The sequence below is a fragment of the Anomalospiza imberbis genome, chromosome 1, assembly GCF_031753505.1.
Source record: "Anomalospiza imberbis isolate Cuckoo-Finch-1a 21T00152 chromosome 1, ASM3175350v1, whole genome shotgun sequence".
NCBI classification, from domain to species: domain Eukaryota; kingdom Metazoa; phylum Chordata; class Aves; order Passeriformes; family Viduidae; genus Anomalospiza; species Anomalospiza imberbis.
In genome coordinates this window covers 74,730,864-74,743,668 of record NC_089681.1, presented here as the reverse complement: position 1 = coordinate 74,743,668, position 12,805 = coordinate 74,730,864, and the positions used below count along the sequence as shown (strand labels likewise).

Genomic DNA, 12,805 nt, shown 5'->3' with positions numbered 1-12,805 from the left:
TGGAAATGGTCAATAGACTGGGTGTCAAACTACTTACTTTCAAGTATTCTCAACCCCAGATATATACAAGAAACCTACTTAAACAGTTCTGGTCTGACCACTTCTAAATTTTTAAGAGTATTGAAGGGTACGAAAGGCTGTGCCAACTTGTCTTCATGCTGGAAGTTGAGTGTTTCTACATAAACAAAGAGGCTTTGACTCAAGGGTTTTATTCCCCTTTCTTTCCATAAAACATAGACAGCACTTTAGATGCTGACTAATTTTTTCCCAGTCTAAACACCCCCTATTGTATGCATCACTGAGGTCTGAATAGAGCCATACAAACAGTGAATGTTACCACATTAATTTCTCTGAGAAGAATTTGCAAGATGGCTGGTTTATGGTTATCACTGCACATTGATTTGTTTTAGAAAGCCACAGAGCCAAGAAAATTGGGTTTTTAAATATGTATTTTCAGCCAGTAATAAAGAAGATGACAAGTTTAAGATTCTAATGAGTGTATGGACCCCTGCACTCTGGAATCCTGCTGGGGCAGAACCCTAGAAACATGGCTTGTGACAACTCAAAAAATTTGTCATCATTCCATCACTGAGAGAAATTTTATATAATAGACCTTCACTGTGAGTTAATAAACTGATTTAAGCTATCTAATCCTCACACAGGAAACACTCAGTTTTTATACCTCAGTCCTACATAGTTAGCCTTCCCTGTCTTGTGGGAAGCCTTAAATCTGCAGGCAGTTTTTTGACCACTAGACAGTGCTACCCCAATGAGAAATATTTTAACTTTCACACACTGATTGATTTGAAAAGGTTTTCTTAAGCAACTTGATAGCAATAGTCTCATGGACAATTCTTCAGGTGCAAGACACAGGTATATGAACACCTCTATATACACACACCAAAGGATCTCTCCTCCACCTAATCTGTTACTGCTAAAACCCAATACTTTTTGTGCCAATGATGCTGTCTTCCTATGTATTTTCTGAAAAGCATGGAATGGCTAGTATAATAAGGTATCTTCATGCATATTCTGACTCTGCTTTTGACCTTTGAAGTTGACTTTTGAAAGTTTAATAGTAAAAATGAAACAAGCTCAAAATTAATGCTCTAGCATGTTCCATATTAAAAGGTGTTTGTAAAAATGGGGCATAAACAGTTGGGAAAGTCAACAATTATATTGTTGCTGCATTGCTTATTAGCCACTATGCTGTACTACTTACTCCCCTGGTTTTTTCCAGTCATCTGTTAGGTTTGGTCTTATTTAGCTGCATCATTGCAAAAACAAGGGTCCATCAGAATTTCATGGGTGTCGGAACCCAGAATGTCCCTTGGACACTCTTGGATGTTCCGGGCACAGGTCAGAAGCATTTGAGACCCTGGAATGCAGCCACAGTCCCCTGTGGCTTTGAACCTGACCCATGGAACAATTTACCAACCTTGCAGGAAGAACAAGAAATCACAGAAGTTTAGATACTATAGTAGAAGTAGTCACAAAGTGAAAGGAAGAATTTTTGAGTGCTGTACAGGGGGGTTTTAGGCCTTGTACAGAGGGGTCTGAGTTTTGTATATGGGGGTCAGAAGTTCTAAGATGGAGGGACTTGGGTGTGCCCTGTCCTCTTTCCTTCTTCTTCCTGACCTCCATGTTCTTGGTGATGTTGGCATTCACAAATTGGTTTAGAGTAGAAAGTCACTGTTCAATATAGGTGATGGGCATTGGGGAGAAACTGTAAACATCTAATACGTAATGTATGATATAAAAGAGGGCACCAGCCCCCTGGGCATTGGAGTGTGCCCTTGCCTGACTGCTGAACGGACCGCAGCAGCTCAGGGAGAAATCTTTTAGATAACATACAATAAACTACCTTGAGACCGGACGGCTGAAGACTACTGAGTCTTTCTTTGGAGACACGGGTGGGAGAAGAGACTTTTCTACCTTCCGGGCTCACCCCAACCAGGGGTGAGTTCCGAGATATGGGGAAGAATTTTTTGAACAAATAAAACTATTTCTTGTACATAAGAGGTGGGCAAAAATGGTGCTACCTACTTGAATCAAGACATCTGTAGCCAAAGGTAACTTAGGTGACTTCATTGCCATGTGGCACACACCAGATATGGATACAAATGACTGTTAAATAAATTAACTTTGTGTCTTAGGGGGGTTGAACAGCAAATCTTCCAGCCTAAGGAAACAAAACAAAAGACTACCTTAAAGCATGTGGACACCACTAGGAAATAGCAGGGTTTCCTTCTTCATATCTCTTCTTTAAGCGAGCAGACATAAAGGAGTCAAAGTTACTTCCATTTTCATACATAAGGGAATAAGCCATAATCAAACTGACAGCAATAGCTTTTGAATGTATAACTGCATCATTTAAGCAGGAGCTCAAAACACCTGCTTATTAGATAATATCTGCACTGTCAGTCTCAGATACATTGAGCAGAAACAATTTCTTAGCATTACTCTTTTCTCATCTTAAGGAAGATGGTGCAATAGAAATACGGACAGTGGTAACTGCTATATAGCGGTGACTGCTGACCTCACAAAATCAATCATCTATGTCTTCCCAAGGAAGAGTAGCAGAGACAACACTTAGAATTTGATTGAATAACACACATTACTTCTAACATGAAGGTCAGAGATCAACCTTCCTAAAGAAATACAGTGAAAATAGGCACTTTCTCTGCAACAGAACCAGTGAACATCACTTGTCTTCCAAATCAAAGACAGATAAGCCAAGCACTGTCTTTCCACAGCAGTGACCTTCAGAGATTTCTCCTCTCATGTCACAGTTATGCAGGTAGCTGCCTAAGGGATAAATCACTGCAGTCCATATGAGTAGTGAGGGGAAAAGCATTGCATCCTTACTTCCCTCAGTCTCAGTAGCAAAAGAAAGGGTGCTGAGACTTTATTAATTATTTATGTGCCTACCATTACTTCTTCTGCTCTTTATTCCCCAGATTGAAATACCTCTCTCTCTGGACCAAACTCCATCTTCAATTATTCATTCAATTGGGCAATTTTTTTTATTTTGCTCATTTAAATTCTTTTTGGTTTGTTTGTTTGAGTTGAAGTGCTGGAACAGCAGTGATTTATAGATTAGATAATACTGAGTTTGAAAGTTAGCCAAGAGCAATAGGGTGACCTGCAAAGTAAATCATCCAGACTTGGCAAGGAGGATGAGCAAAGAATATTGCCATGCCTGCCATGGGCTTTGCATCATATCATAACCACGCTAGCCTGATCCATTTGGATGGTGGCACCTCTAACAACTGAATAACTAGCCCAGTTATTCAGTTTGCAGAATTCAGAAGTTACAGTGATCTCTGTATATGCAGCCTATAAATCCCAGATAATTACACAAGCAACAAGTAAAATACCCAAAGAAATGTGCCAGACAGTTCCCAGTGCAAAGATTCTAGGCTACAGTTCACTCTTTCGTCTTCAGAAGAAATTTCTTATTTTGCTAAGAAATAAAATTAAAACTGAATCAGCTTTTTTAAAACTAGCTCTACAAGCATGTCCTCATTTCCAACCTTTATTGCACAAGCAGGGTACTCTAAATTGCCAGAGAAACTAAATAAAATGAGAGATGGATATTATTTTCATTTTAAGTCTCCACATATTCTCTAGAAATCTCTTAGAGTCTCTGAATTTTATACTGAAGCTGTTATGCTGTTAAAGCCTCAGAAACATAATTTATCCATATTTTTGAGGTTTTGCATGCTATCTTTAAAATAATGAAAGCATAATTTTAAAATATATTCAGGAATTAATTTCTCTCTCTTCCTTTCCCATTCTTGGCATGCAGCTTGAAAAGTATTAATATACAACCATTTTGTCTCCTATTTCTACTAAACAAGACATTAAGACAACTAAATGTAGAATGTAAAAGTTGTGAAATGAGAAGCAAAGCACTAAGAAAGCTAATGACTGTCATTACAAAGACAGCTGTTATGCAATAGTTAATTATGAAGATAAGTGGTGACACCATACCCAAGGCTGAATCAAAAGGCTTCAAAAAGGTGGATTTTTTTACATGAAGTCCAGGAAATTTTAATATGCAAAATATAAGCAATCCTTCTAACGTTATATATATGTAAAAAAAATTTGAAAACGAACATGTCTGGAAGTCTCATTGTCTTAGAGATTTTGTTTAGTGGTAATTTCTCACTATGCTGGATAGCAAACAAGGCAAAATTTCTGTCTTCTGGCCTACTCTGTATCATCATACTCTACTAAGCAGAAGTTGTTTTCCCATCCAACATGGTCATGTGGAAACATACTAGAAGGGCTTAAACTCTGTCTTATGCTAATGAATTCTCTGCTTTAGATCCACTGCACCCTTCCAACATGTATTTTCCAATGCTAAACACTGAGATAAATTGGCCAAATAATACATGTCAACATTCAGGTGACACACAGCTCTTTGTTAAGAGAGCATTACTGCTACACCCAATCATTCAGTATTTGGAGAAGACCAATTACAAGATGAGAGAAGGCTGGTTGAAACTGAAGCTGAGGTAGGTGAAATGATAGTCACATCATCAGCAGCCTTATTTAAAAAAAAAAAAAAAAAAAAAAAAAACACCCACAGCTTCTGTCTGACAGCTGGAATAGATCACCCTTCCTTTCTGACTGCCATGAGAATCTCCTGGGGAGGGGAAGGAGGGAGCCAGGGAGGAAGAAGTGCTGGTTGTGTAAAAGAAAAAGTCTCACATTCAGTCTGTTAAATAAATATCCGACACAAACCTCATACGCAATTCTTTCCTTTGTTTCTTCTATAAAACTGCATGTAGTAATTAAAAATAAATGGGAAAATCCACACACAAGGCAATCCACTGCACTTCCGCCTCAACAAGGTGGGAAGAAAAATCACGATGGATATTAGGTACCCTAGTAGAAGGTAATAAAGACATATGCAGGGCAACATGCATAGAATGCAGAAGAATAAAAAAAATTAATTGAAATGCTCACTAAGTGGTCAAATAAAATTATTTGAACCATTAATTCTACAACAAAACAACATTAGCCAGACATTAAATGCCTAGGGATTTGTATTGGTATCAATCTGATGCAAAAAACAAGTAAAGCCAAAACAGATACATGTCTTAAATTCATATGTGTTAAATTGCTTCTACTTCACACAGGTTTGGTTCAAATAAATCTTTAGCTTGTATCCCAGATAATGTTTTTATAAATTTCAAGGTGTTATTAATATGGCTACTACTTTAAAGTTACTTTTAAGCTAATAACTCATGTAACTAAAACTGCTTATCAAAAGATTCAGTAGGAGCACCAGTACATATTAAAGGCCACAGACTAAGTGTGCAACTATTACCCTCTCCCCCACATGGCTTTAAAAAGTATTAAAATGGACTCACTTCAAACACCAAGGCACAACAAGCCCTGACCATTCTAAAGGACTGATGTATTTTGTGTCACTCTTTGATTATAGCTTAAACACTAGATTAATCACTACCACTTGGAAATATTATTTTATTAAAGAGTTTTAAAGGTCTTCATCTAGTATCTTTCACCATTAGGTACTTTTTGCAGTTGCATAGATAGAACATAAGCAAAATACAGTCCAACCTTATTTGATTACAGCAGCACTCAGCTTTCATAAATCGGGAGAGAGAAAAGAAAGAAATCATTTGCTCTAAACCCTCAGCAGATCAAGGGGTTTTTCTGAAACTGCTAATGAAGTCAAAGGGCTGTGATTGCAGTGCATTCATTTAGTTTCACTTGATTTGAGATTCTGCATTTTCTTCTTTTACAGAAGAAGCAGTAGCTCATGCAGTAACTTCTTAGAGTTGCTGAGTCCAAGGACATCAAGAATAACAGGTCTGGGTTCTTAGTGTCTCGAGGAAACCCTCCATCTAATTTTGAGACTTCTTCCACATGCAGTGTCCAGGCAGGTTGTGTGATTGTTAGTACATCTCTCCCTCCTCAATGAGTCAGAACCATGTCTACCCTACAGGAGCTCAAGACTTATTTCAAGCTGCCACTTATGACAGCTTCACAAGAACATGGTGATGTGAATAAGGAAGGTTGTCCCTCTTCCCTGCTTTCCCCTCAGGCAGTAATTCCTTCCTACAGAGAGAGAGGGGTGTTGGATGGATCTAACAAGCCCATGAAATAGTACAGCAGGCAGCACTTTGTTTAACTTCTGCATGCTCTGAGGGTGACTGATGGACATTTTGCATTCCATGTTGAGAACACTTTGTATTAATTATGATGCTGTCAACCAATCATTGCTGTGACTTCAGTGGATATATGCTCAGGACCTTTTCATCTGTAAAGACTTCTGTGCTGTGGTTTCAGCTGACCATTGAAACAGCAGTCCCTTCAGAAAACCTCAAAGGACAGTCTCTTCTTCCCTTTTTAATTTCATTCTGTAAATTTAATTCCAGTTATTATGCACACTGACAATAGCCTTTCTATGCTATTTGTTTATAGAAAGTGACATTACTCCCTTTGAAAAAACAGGAGGTGGAATCTGTGGAAATAAATGTGCTGTGGCAGGGGACCACTTTGGAGTAAGGCTCCTTTACACAGGGCAAGCAGCCGGACAAGGAGCTTGCTGAGGGACCGAGTCCTTCACAACTGCAAACCACCAGCAGGAAGCAGCCTCTGTGTAAGGAAGTGATTAGGTATTTATATCCTTCACTGTGGCCAGTAAACAGAATTAGTGTGACTTGGACCAAGGTTTAATTATACAGGAGCTTAATGATCTAAGCTGTTGTGGGAGGAGAGCGTGGGGGAAGAGAATGAAGGGTCAACAAAGTGCATCTGTCTGTTTTCTCTCCTTCCCTCTTCAGAAATGGCATGTACAAGCCTGCTTTTCTGGGTTTTTCAGGGTGTGTTTCCCCCCTTTTAGTCCAAGGGATACTAGATTCATAACTGGCTCCTGAAGAAGCAAAAAGCAAGGTGATGTTCAGTCATATTTCAGAGTACAACTCCTTACCAGCCTGTAAATCACTAGGCTTAAAACACCAGCAACCTCATCTCTCAACATGCACTCTCAAACCTTCAAACCTGCTAGGCAGGTGAGAACATCCTCTCTGAATGGCACCTGACCACACTCTGTGAGCTGAAAAATTTGCTCTGCTGCCTTGACCAACAGCACAACTTGACTGTCCCAGTGAAGAAGCAGCGCGGATTATATTTACTGGCTGCTCTAATTAGAGCTCTCGGAGAGAATGCGTCAGTTCCTCCCTGTCTGAAACTAATCTCCTGCATACTTAACTATACTTAACTTCAGGAGCTGTAATGTGATTACATTTGACTCCTTATTTTTCATACATCCTCACAAATCAGAATCATCCCAAGGAAAATTGAATTGAACATTACTGTTTCATTCCAGTTACTAGAAAAAGCTCTGAAAAACATTCAGTTCAGTCTGAACATTTTGGTCCTCTCTGATTTTCTTGTGCATAGAGGGGACGCTCCATGAAAATACCCAATACTTAGCTTGCCTAAGAATTCTTGCAGCTAGCATGGCAGGGAAATAAGAACATTTGCACTATAAAACTTATATTTTGCATTTCTAAATGTAGTTAAAGTCAAGGCTTTGGCAGGTCTTCCGAGGAAAATGGAGTGCCTATACAGGTTCAGATCTTACAAAAGTTAATTTAGAGGGATGTTATTAGCCCCTGATATTCATTTTTACTCTGGAAATGAGTAACAATAACCACAATACATGCTAAAGTAGTTGAACTCCTGTTTTCACAAATACTGATATTTCCCTTTTTTTTGTCTTTCAAGTGCTAATTGCTACACCAGCTTCCAACACGACTCCAAACTGACAGAATACACATTACTGTCATAAACAAAATATAGTGCCACCACATTAAAAAAAGGCCCTTACATGCACTACTTGCATTAAAATAAAATGCTTTTATGCAAATAGTTTGCAATGCCCCAGGAAAAAAGCAAAGGTGATCAACATCATAATGCCCATTGTGAAGCTGAAAAGCAATAATAAAGGTGATCTGAAATATGATTTTGAGACAACCTATTTTCTTTTACAGGTGGACTGTTATATTGAGATAGGTCTAAACAGAAAGGTACAACACAAAAAAACTGCTATTTACTGGCATCCCTTTTCATCACTGGAGCTCATTATGATTCCGACTAATAAACCCTCCTGTCAGCAGGGGTAAACCACTGCTTTGTCAGCTCAATTGCCACTCACTTGACCAGAGCACAGTCCTGCAATCCATCAACCCTGTCAGGACAGAGGCACCAAGTTAACAGACAGAGGGGGATTTTAGTTGTGTCAATTTGCCCCATGAATGCTCATTCGGAGAAATTTCAAAACAGAACTGAATTACTGTTCACCTGTGCCTGTGCTGAGAGGACACACACTGAAGTACTTGCAAGCAATATGCAGAGCACAGATGTGTGGGCATGGCATTGATGCATGGCTCAGGTAAAGATTACACAGATTTAACAGCTGCAATTACAAAGCAGCTATTCAAGCACTTAAGTGCTCCTCACACTCTGCTGAGACTGCAGAACATAGCTTCATGGTTCCTACACTTCTATTGAAACCAATTTATCAAAGGTGTGGTTTTCTTTTCAAAATGGCTGGAACTAGTTTTCAGCCTAACAAGGAGTATCAGCCTATGTGGTTAAGCAACCTTAAATCTGAAGTTACCTTTTTTAATGCAAAAAGATTGATAAGACAGCAAAATACCCCATTTGTACTATCAAGCAGATAGCATTATTTTGATAATCCAGCTGATCATCATTTCATGAATGATCAGATGTATTCAAGTGCCAAGAGAAGAAAAAACTCAGGTTGCCACACTTGAATACACAGTCTCATACATCATCATCTGTGAGTCAGATACCATGGAAACCCAAGTTTTGTTCAGCAAGTTTGGTACAGCAAAAACCTGTTTCTCTATGCCTAAAGATAAAAAAATGAAATGTTGAAAATAAATAAATAAGAGAGTTTTATTCTGTAAGAAGCTCTTGACCATTTTAAGCCAGACTTTTGCAGTTTATCATTCTGAACTAGATACCTCTTGCATTAAATTGGCATTCCTTTAGGCTATGCTGTTAATAAATATAATTTGTGAATATGCTGAGTACTGTTTCTGCAGATTCCAATTACTCCACAGACCGAAGCAACAGAAGAGATCATCACTTATTCACCCAGCATAAGTGCCACACCAAGAAGTCATCCTTTAGATTTCAAGAAAAAGAAATTCTTTTAAAATCCCACATGGTTTACAGGTTACCTCCTCTCATAAGGCACAGAGACCTACCTTCTTACACACATTGTTATATATATTTACACAGAAACCATACTACAGAAAACAATGTTGTCATTTCCAAATGTCAGCTAATCCCATAACACCACAGTAAAAAAAAAAAGATCCAAAACTGATATTCTTTACTCCCTGAAGAGCACATGCATGGGGTTATGTGCTGTCTAACTCTATTGTGCCTATCAATCATATGCACCAAGAATAAGGCTTTTCAGAGTTTCCATTCTTGCATGCATCACCACTAGTGCAAATCTGGAGGGCAATGCTTCAACACAAAGCAGTCAGCAATGTGTACATCTGGGATTTACTATATTTCATGACTCCCATTCAACTTCAGTGAATGACAGTTTAAAAGGTTGCAGTCATATGGAAAAACACTATGATGAGAGAGCTAGAGAGCTTCAAAATGGGTTGCTTCATATCATGGAAAGAGTTTTTACAAACAGAAAATCCCAAAGTGCAACTCTGCAATAGTAAGCAACACTTGACCAATATTTCCAAACTACTGATATGGAGTCAAAAGGAAGGTTTTAACTTACACAATTATAAGGTTCTAGGCCTTCATTCAGATGAAAACAACATGCATTGAGCCTGTGTAAAACACAACATATTTGTGTATTCTGTGGCTTCTGGCTAAAGTACTTCTACATGTACACACTTCACAGTCCAGCAGTGTGACTGGAAGAGAGACAGCTTATTTTAAATGAAACTGAAACAAGCGGGGAGGAGAAAGAACTTACTAAGCAGAAAATAGCATTTCTCTACAAATAACTTTCTCTAAAGCATGCAAATCTGTTCAAGAAGCTTTAAAAATAGCAGAGTCACTCAACTCTCAATGTTCAACTCTAAGTATCGAATAAGGAAGGAAAACCAAAGGCCATTTGAAGAGAGATCCCCTGCCATTCCCTGCTATAATTATTTTATTTGCAATGAAATGGAATGCTCTGTAGTACATAATAGAATGGAAAACTTGGAAAATATGACTATGCTTTCAGAATACCCATGAGAATTATTTTAGGCACCATTTTTAATGCAAAAAAGAAAAGATTAAAAGCAGGCCAGTGTAAAAATTTCCATTTTTCTTGACAGGTCATCCTTTATATGTGTTTTTCAGAATGAAGACATTTTTTTTAATTTCAAGAGCTTTATCATAACACTTCAAGCAAAAACCTTTACTCTCCAGGAGAACAAATGTGAGAGCATTAAGTATTTGACTTTCCTTTACAAAACTATTCACCAAACTGAAACTTCACTCTTCAAAGCTGTTTGCTCTACAACAACATAGGTTACTTTAACTCTGTTAAGGCCACCTGACATGCAGGGCCAGATGCCCAGAGCCATCAGGAAATAAAGGATGCTGCACAGGTTAAAACACAAACCAGAGAAAGAGGGTAGGATGAGAAACAGGACATCACTGGGAGCAGGGCTTGTTTCTGGAGAAGAAGCACCCAGTCAGATCATCTCAAGATAAAAGCCAGTGAAACAAAGACACAAGCAAGCATTAAACCATGCACTGTCAGTGCCACTGCACACTCCTCATGTGACACAGACCTCACAGAATCAGGCAGGTTGTCCTGCACATGAAGTGTTTACAACACAGGCTTTTTCCATTACTTTTCCTTTAAATTGAGGGTGGGGGTCTGGAAACTACTAGAGTCAAGTCAGGAGGAGTGAAATCACCATGAGTACTACCCATATAGTATGGGTCTTTTGATGTCAGCAGAACAGTATTTTCCAGGGAAGGAGTTACAGACACTTAGTCATTGGTGATAGTGCAGGCTAATTACAGCACCATTTCTGCACAACAACTTTCTGTCTCCTGGTAGAGCTCTGTAATGAGACAGCTGGCACCATTTTTAAGGTACCCAAGGTGAGAGAAGACAGCTATTTTGTACTGCCCCTACAAGCACAAATATCACAGGGGCCTTGGAAACCATGGTTAAGAAAGGAACAGAGTAAATTTCTGTGAGATTTCCTGTTTAGAGGATAAATGGCAGTGTTACAATATATTAAAGAGAGTTTCTTGATTGACAGTCCATGTTCTCAGCATGAATCCCTGTTTTTGACAGCTATGCTTTGAGAATTTCACAATACAAGGGAGGAAAAAAAAGATAAATTGGAAAAAAAAATCAACAGAACGTGTTACACAACTCATTGCCAGTCAGGTACTGATCCAACTGTAGAGTCAACCCACTTGAAGTAATAAACTAACAAAACTTCACAGATGAAAAAAAAAAAGAGATTAATAATATGGTTTTAACACTTATCAGCATGGAAAAAGAGACCATTTTGGCTTTCATTCAGGTAAAGAATCCAGACATTTGTGTAGGCTCTGCATTAATTTCAAGAACATAAACTACCATACAAGATACACACTAAAATACCTCATTGAATTGGAAACTTAACTCCTGACAAATTGGTAAGATTTTTTTTCTTTTTCCCAAGAGCTGCTCAGTACTTCTTCCTGCCATGTTTTTCCAACTCCACACTGCTTTTTTATACCATTCTACTCTGAGTGCTTCCTCACAGGTTTCTAGCAGGCTCATGACTTTACAGCATCCTGAATGCAGGGTGTAAACTGAAACATGCATGTTTCAGGTAAACACCAATGTTATTTTAAACTCATTGTACAGCTTGGACTACACAACAATAAGCAGGTCAGACAGCAAAAAGATAAGAATATGTCACATAGGGTTTCTTAAAAAGCTAAAATTTTAATAACAACAACAACAACAAAAATCCATAAAACTGCTTAGCTCACATTTACAGAGATGCGAACCTGTTTACAGAAGGTTTTGACCTGACTCATGGAGAGAACTTATCCATCAGCGAGCCCAGGTTTTTACACTTCAGCAGTTCACAACTCAACCTCCAGTGTCTTACCAAGAGAAACTGGAGTTTCTCTCATCCCCTCTGTGACACATTGCAGCAGCTCAGGATCACATTTAGTGTCTTAGCTTTATGGCATAGAACAATCTCCCCTTCATTCTTGCCAGGGTATCTTCAGATATAGGAATCTAGGCTCCTCCTCTTTCCTTCCACTAGCTCACTCTAAGATGACAGGAATTCTACTTTTTCCTCTGCACACACACCTGCCTCGTGAATTTTAAGGGGTTCCTAAGAAACAAGAAATATCCAAACTAAACAAAAAGTTTGGCCTTTGCTCAGCTGGTGCTCTGCACACTGTAGAAATTTGCTTTCATAAGCCATATTCAACTCATAATGAAACATCTTATCTATATCTGTTTTCTCATACTTGTGATGTTCAAGGAGTATGTTAGTAGCCTGCAGACAGGAGACTTTAATAAAGATGCACCAAAAAGATCTCTGAAATGTATCTTGTGGGAAGGACGACCTTTGTTTTGAGTACATTAAAATAATGTCTTACCTGTGCTGTTTTCATATACTGGTGTGTCCATTATGGAGGAAGGGGGGTGCTGGATAACAAAGAAGAAAGGTGAATCTATTTCCTTTAAACATTTTGGGGTGCATTGCAAGATAGCCCCGGTCTGGCAGACCCT

General features: G+C 38.6%; 1 long non-coding RNA gene across 1 annotated transcript in view; it reads right to left on the bottom strand.

The window, feature by feature from the left end:
* LOC137477762 (uncharacterized) overlaps positions 1-12,570 on the bottom strand; it is a 91,526-nt gene extending 78,956 nt beyond the window's left edge. The window contains exon 1 of the long non-coding RNA XR_011001181.1: positions 12,168-12,570. This is a non-coding gene — a long non-coding RNA (uncharacterized lncRNA). The remainder of the gene's footprint in view (positions 1-12,167) is intronic.
* Between the last annotated feature and the right edge of the window lie 235 nt (positions 12,571-12,805).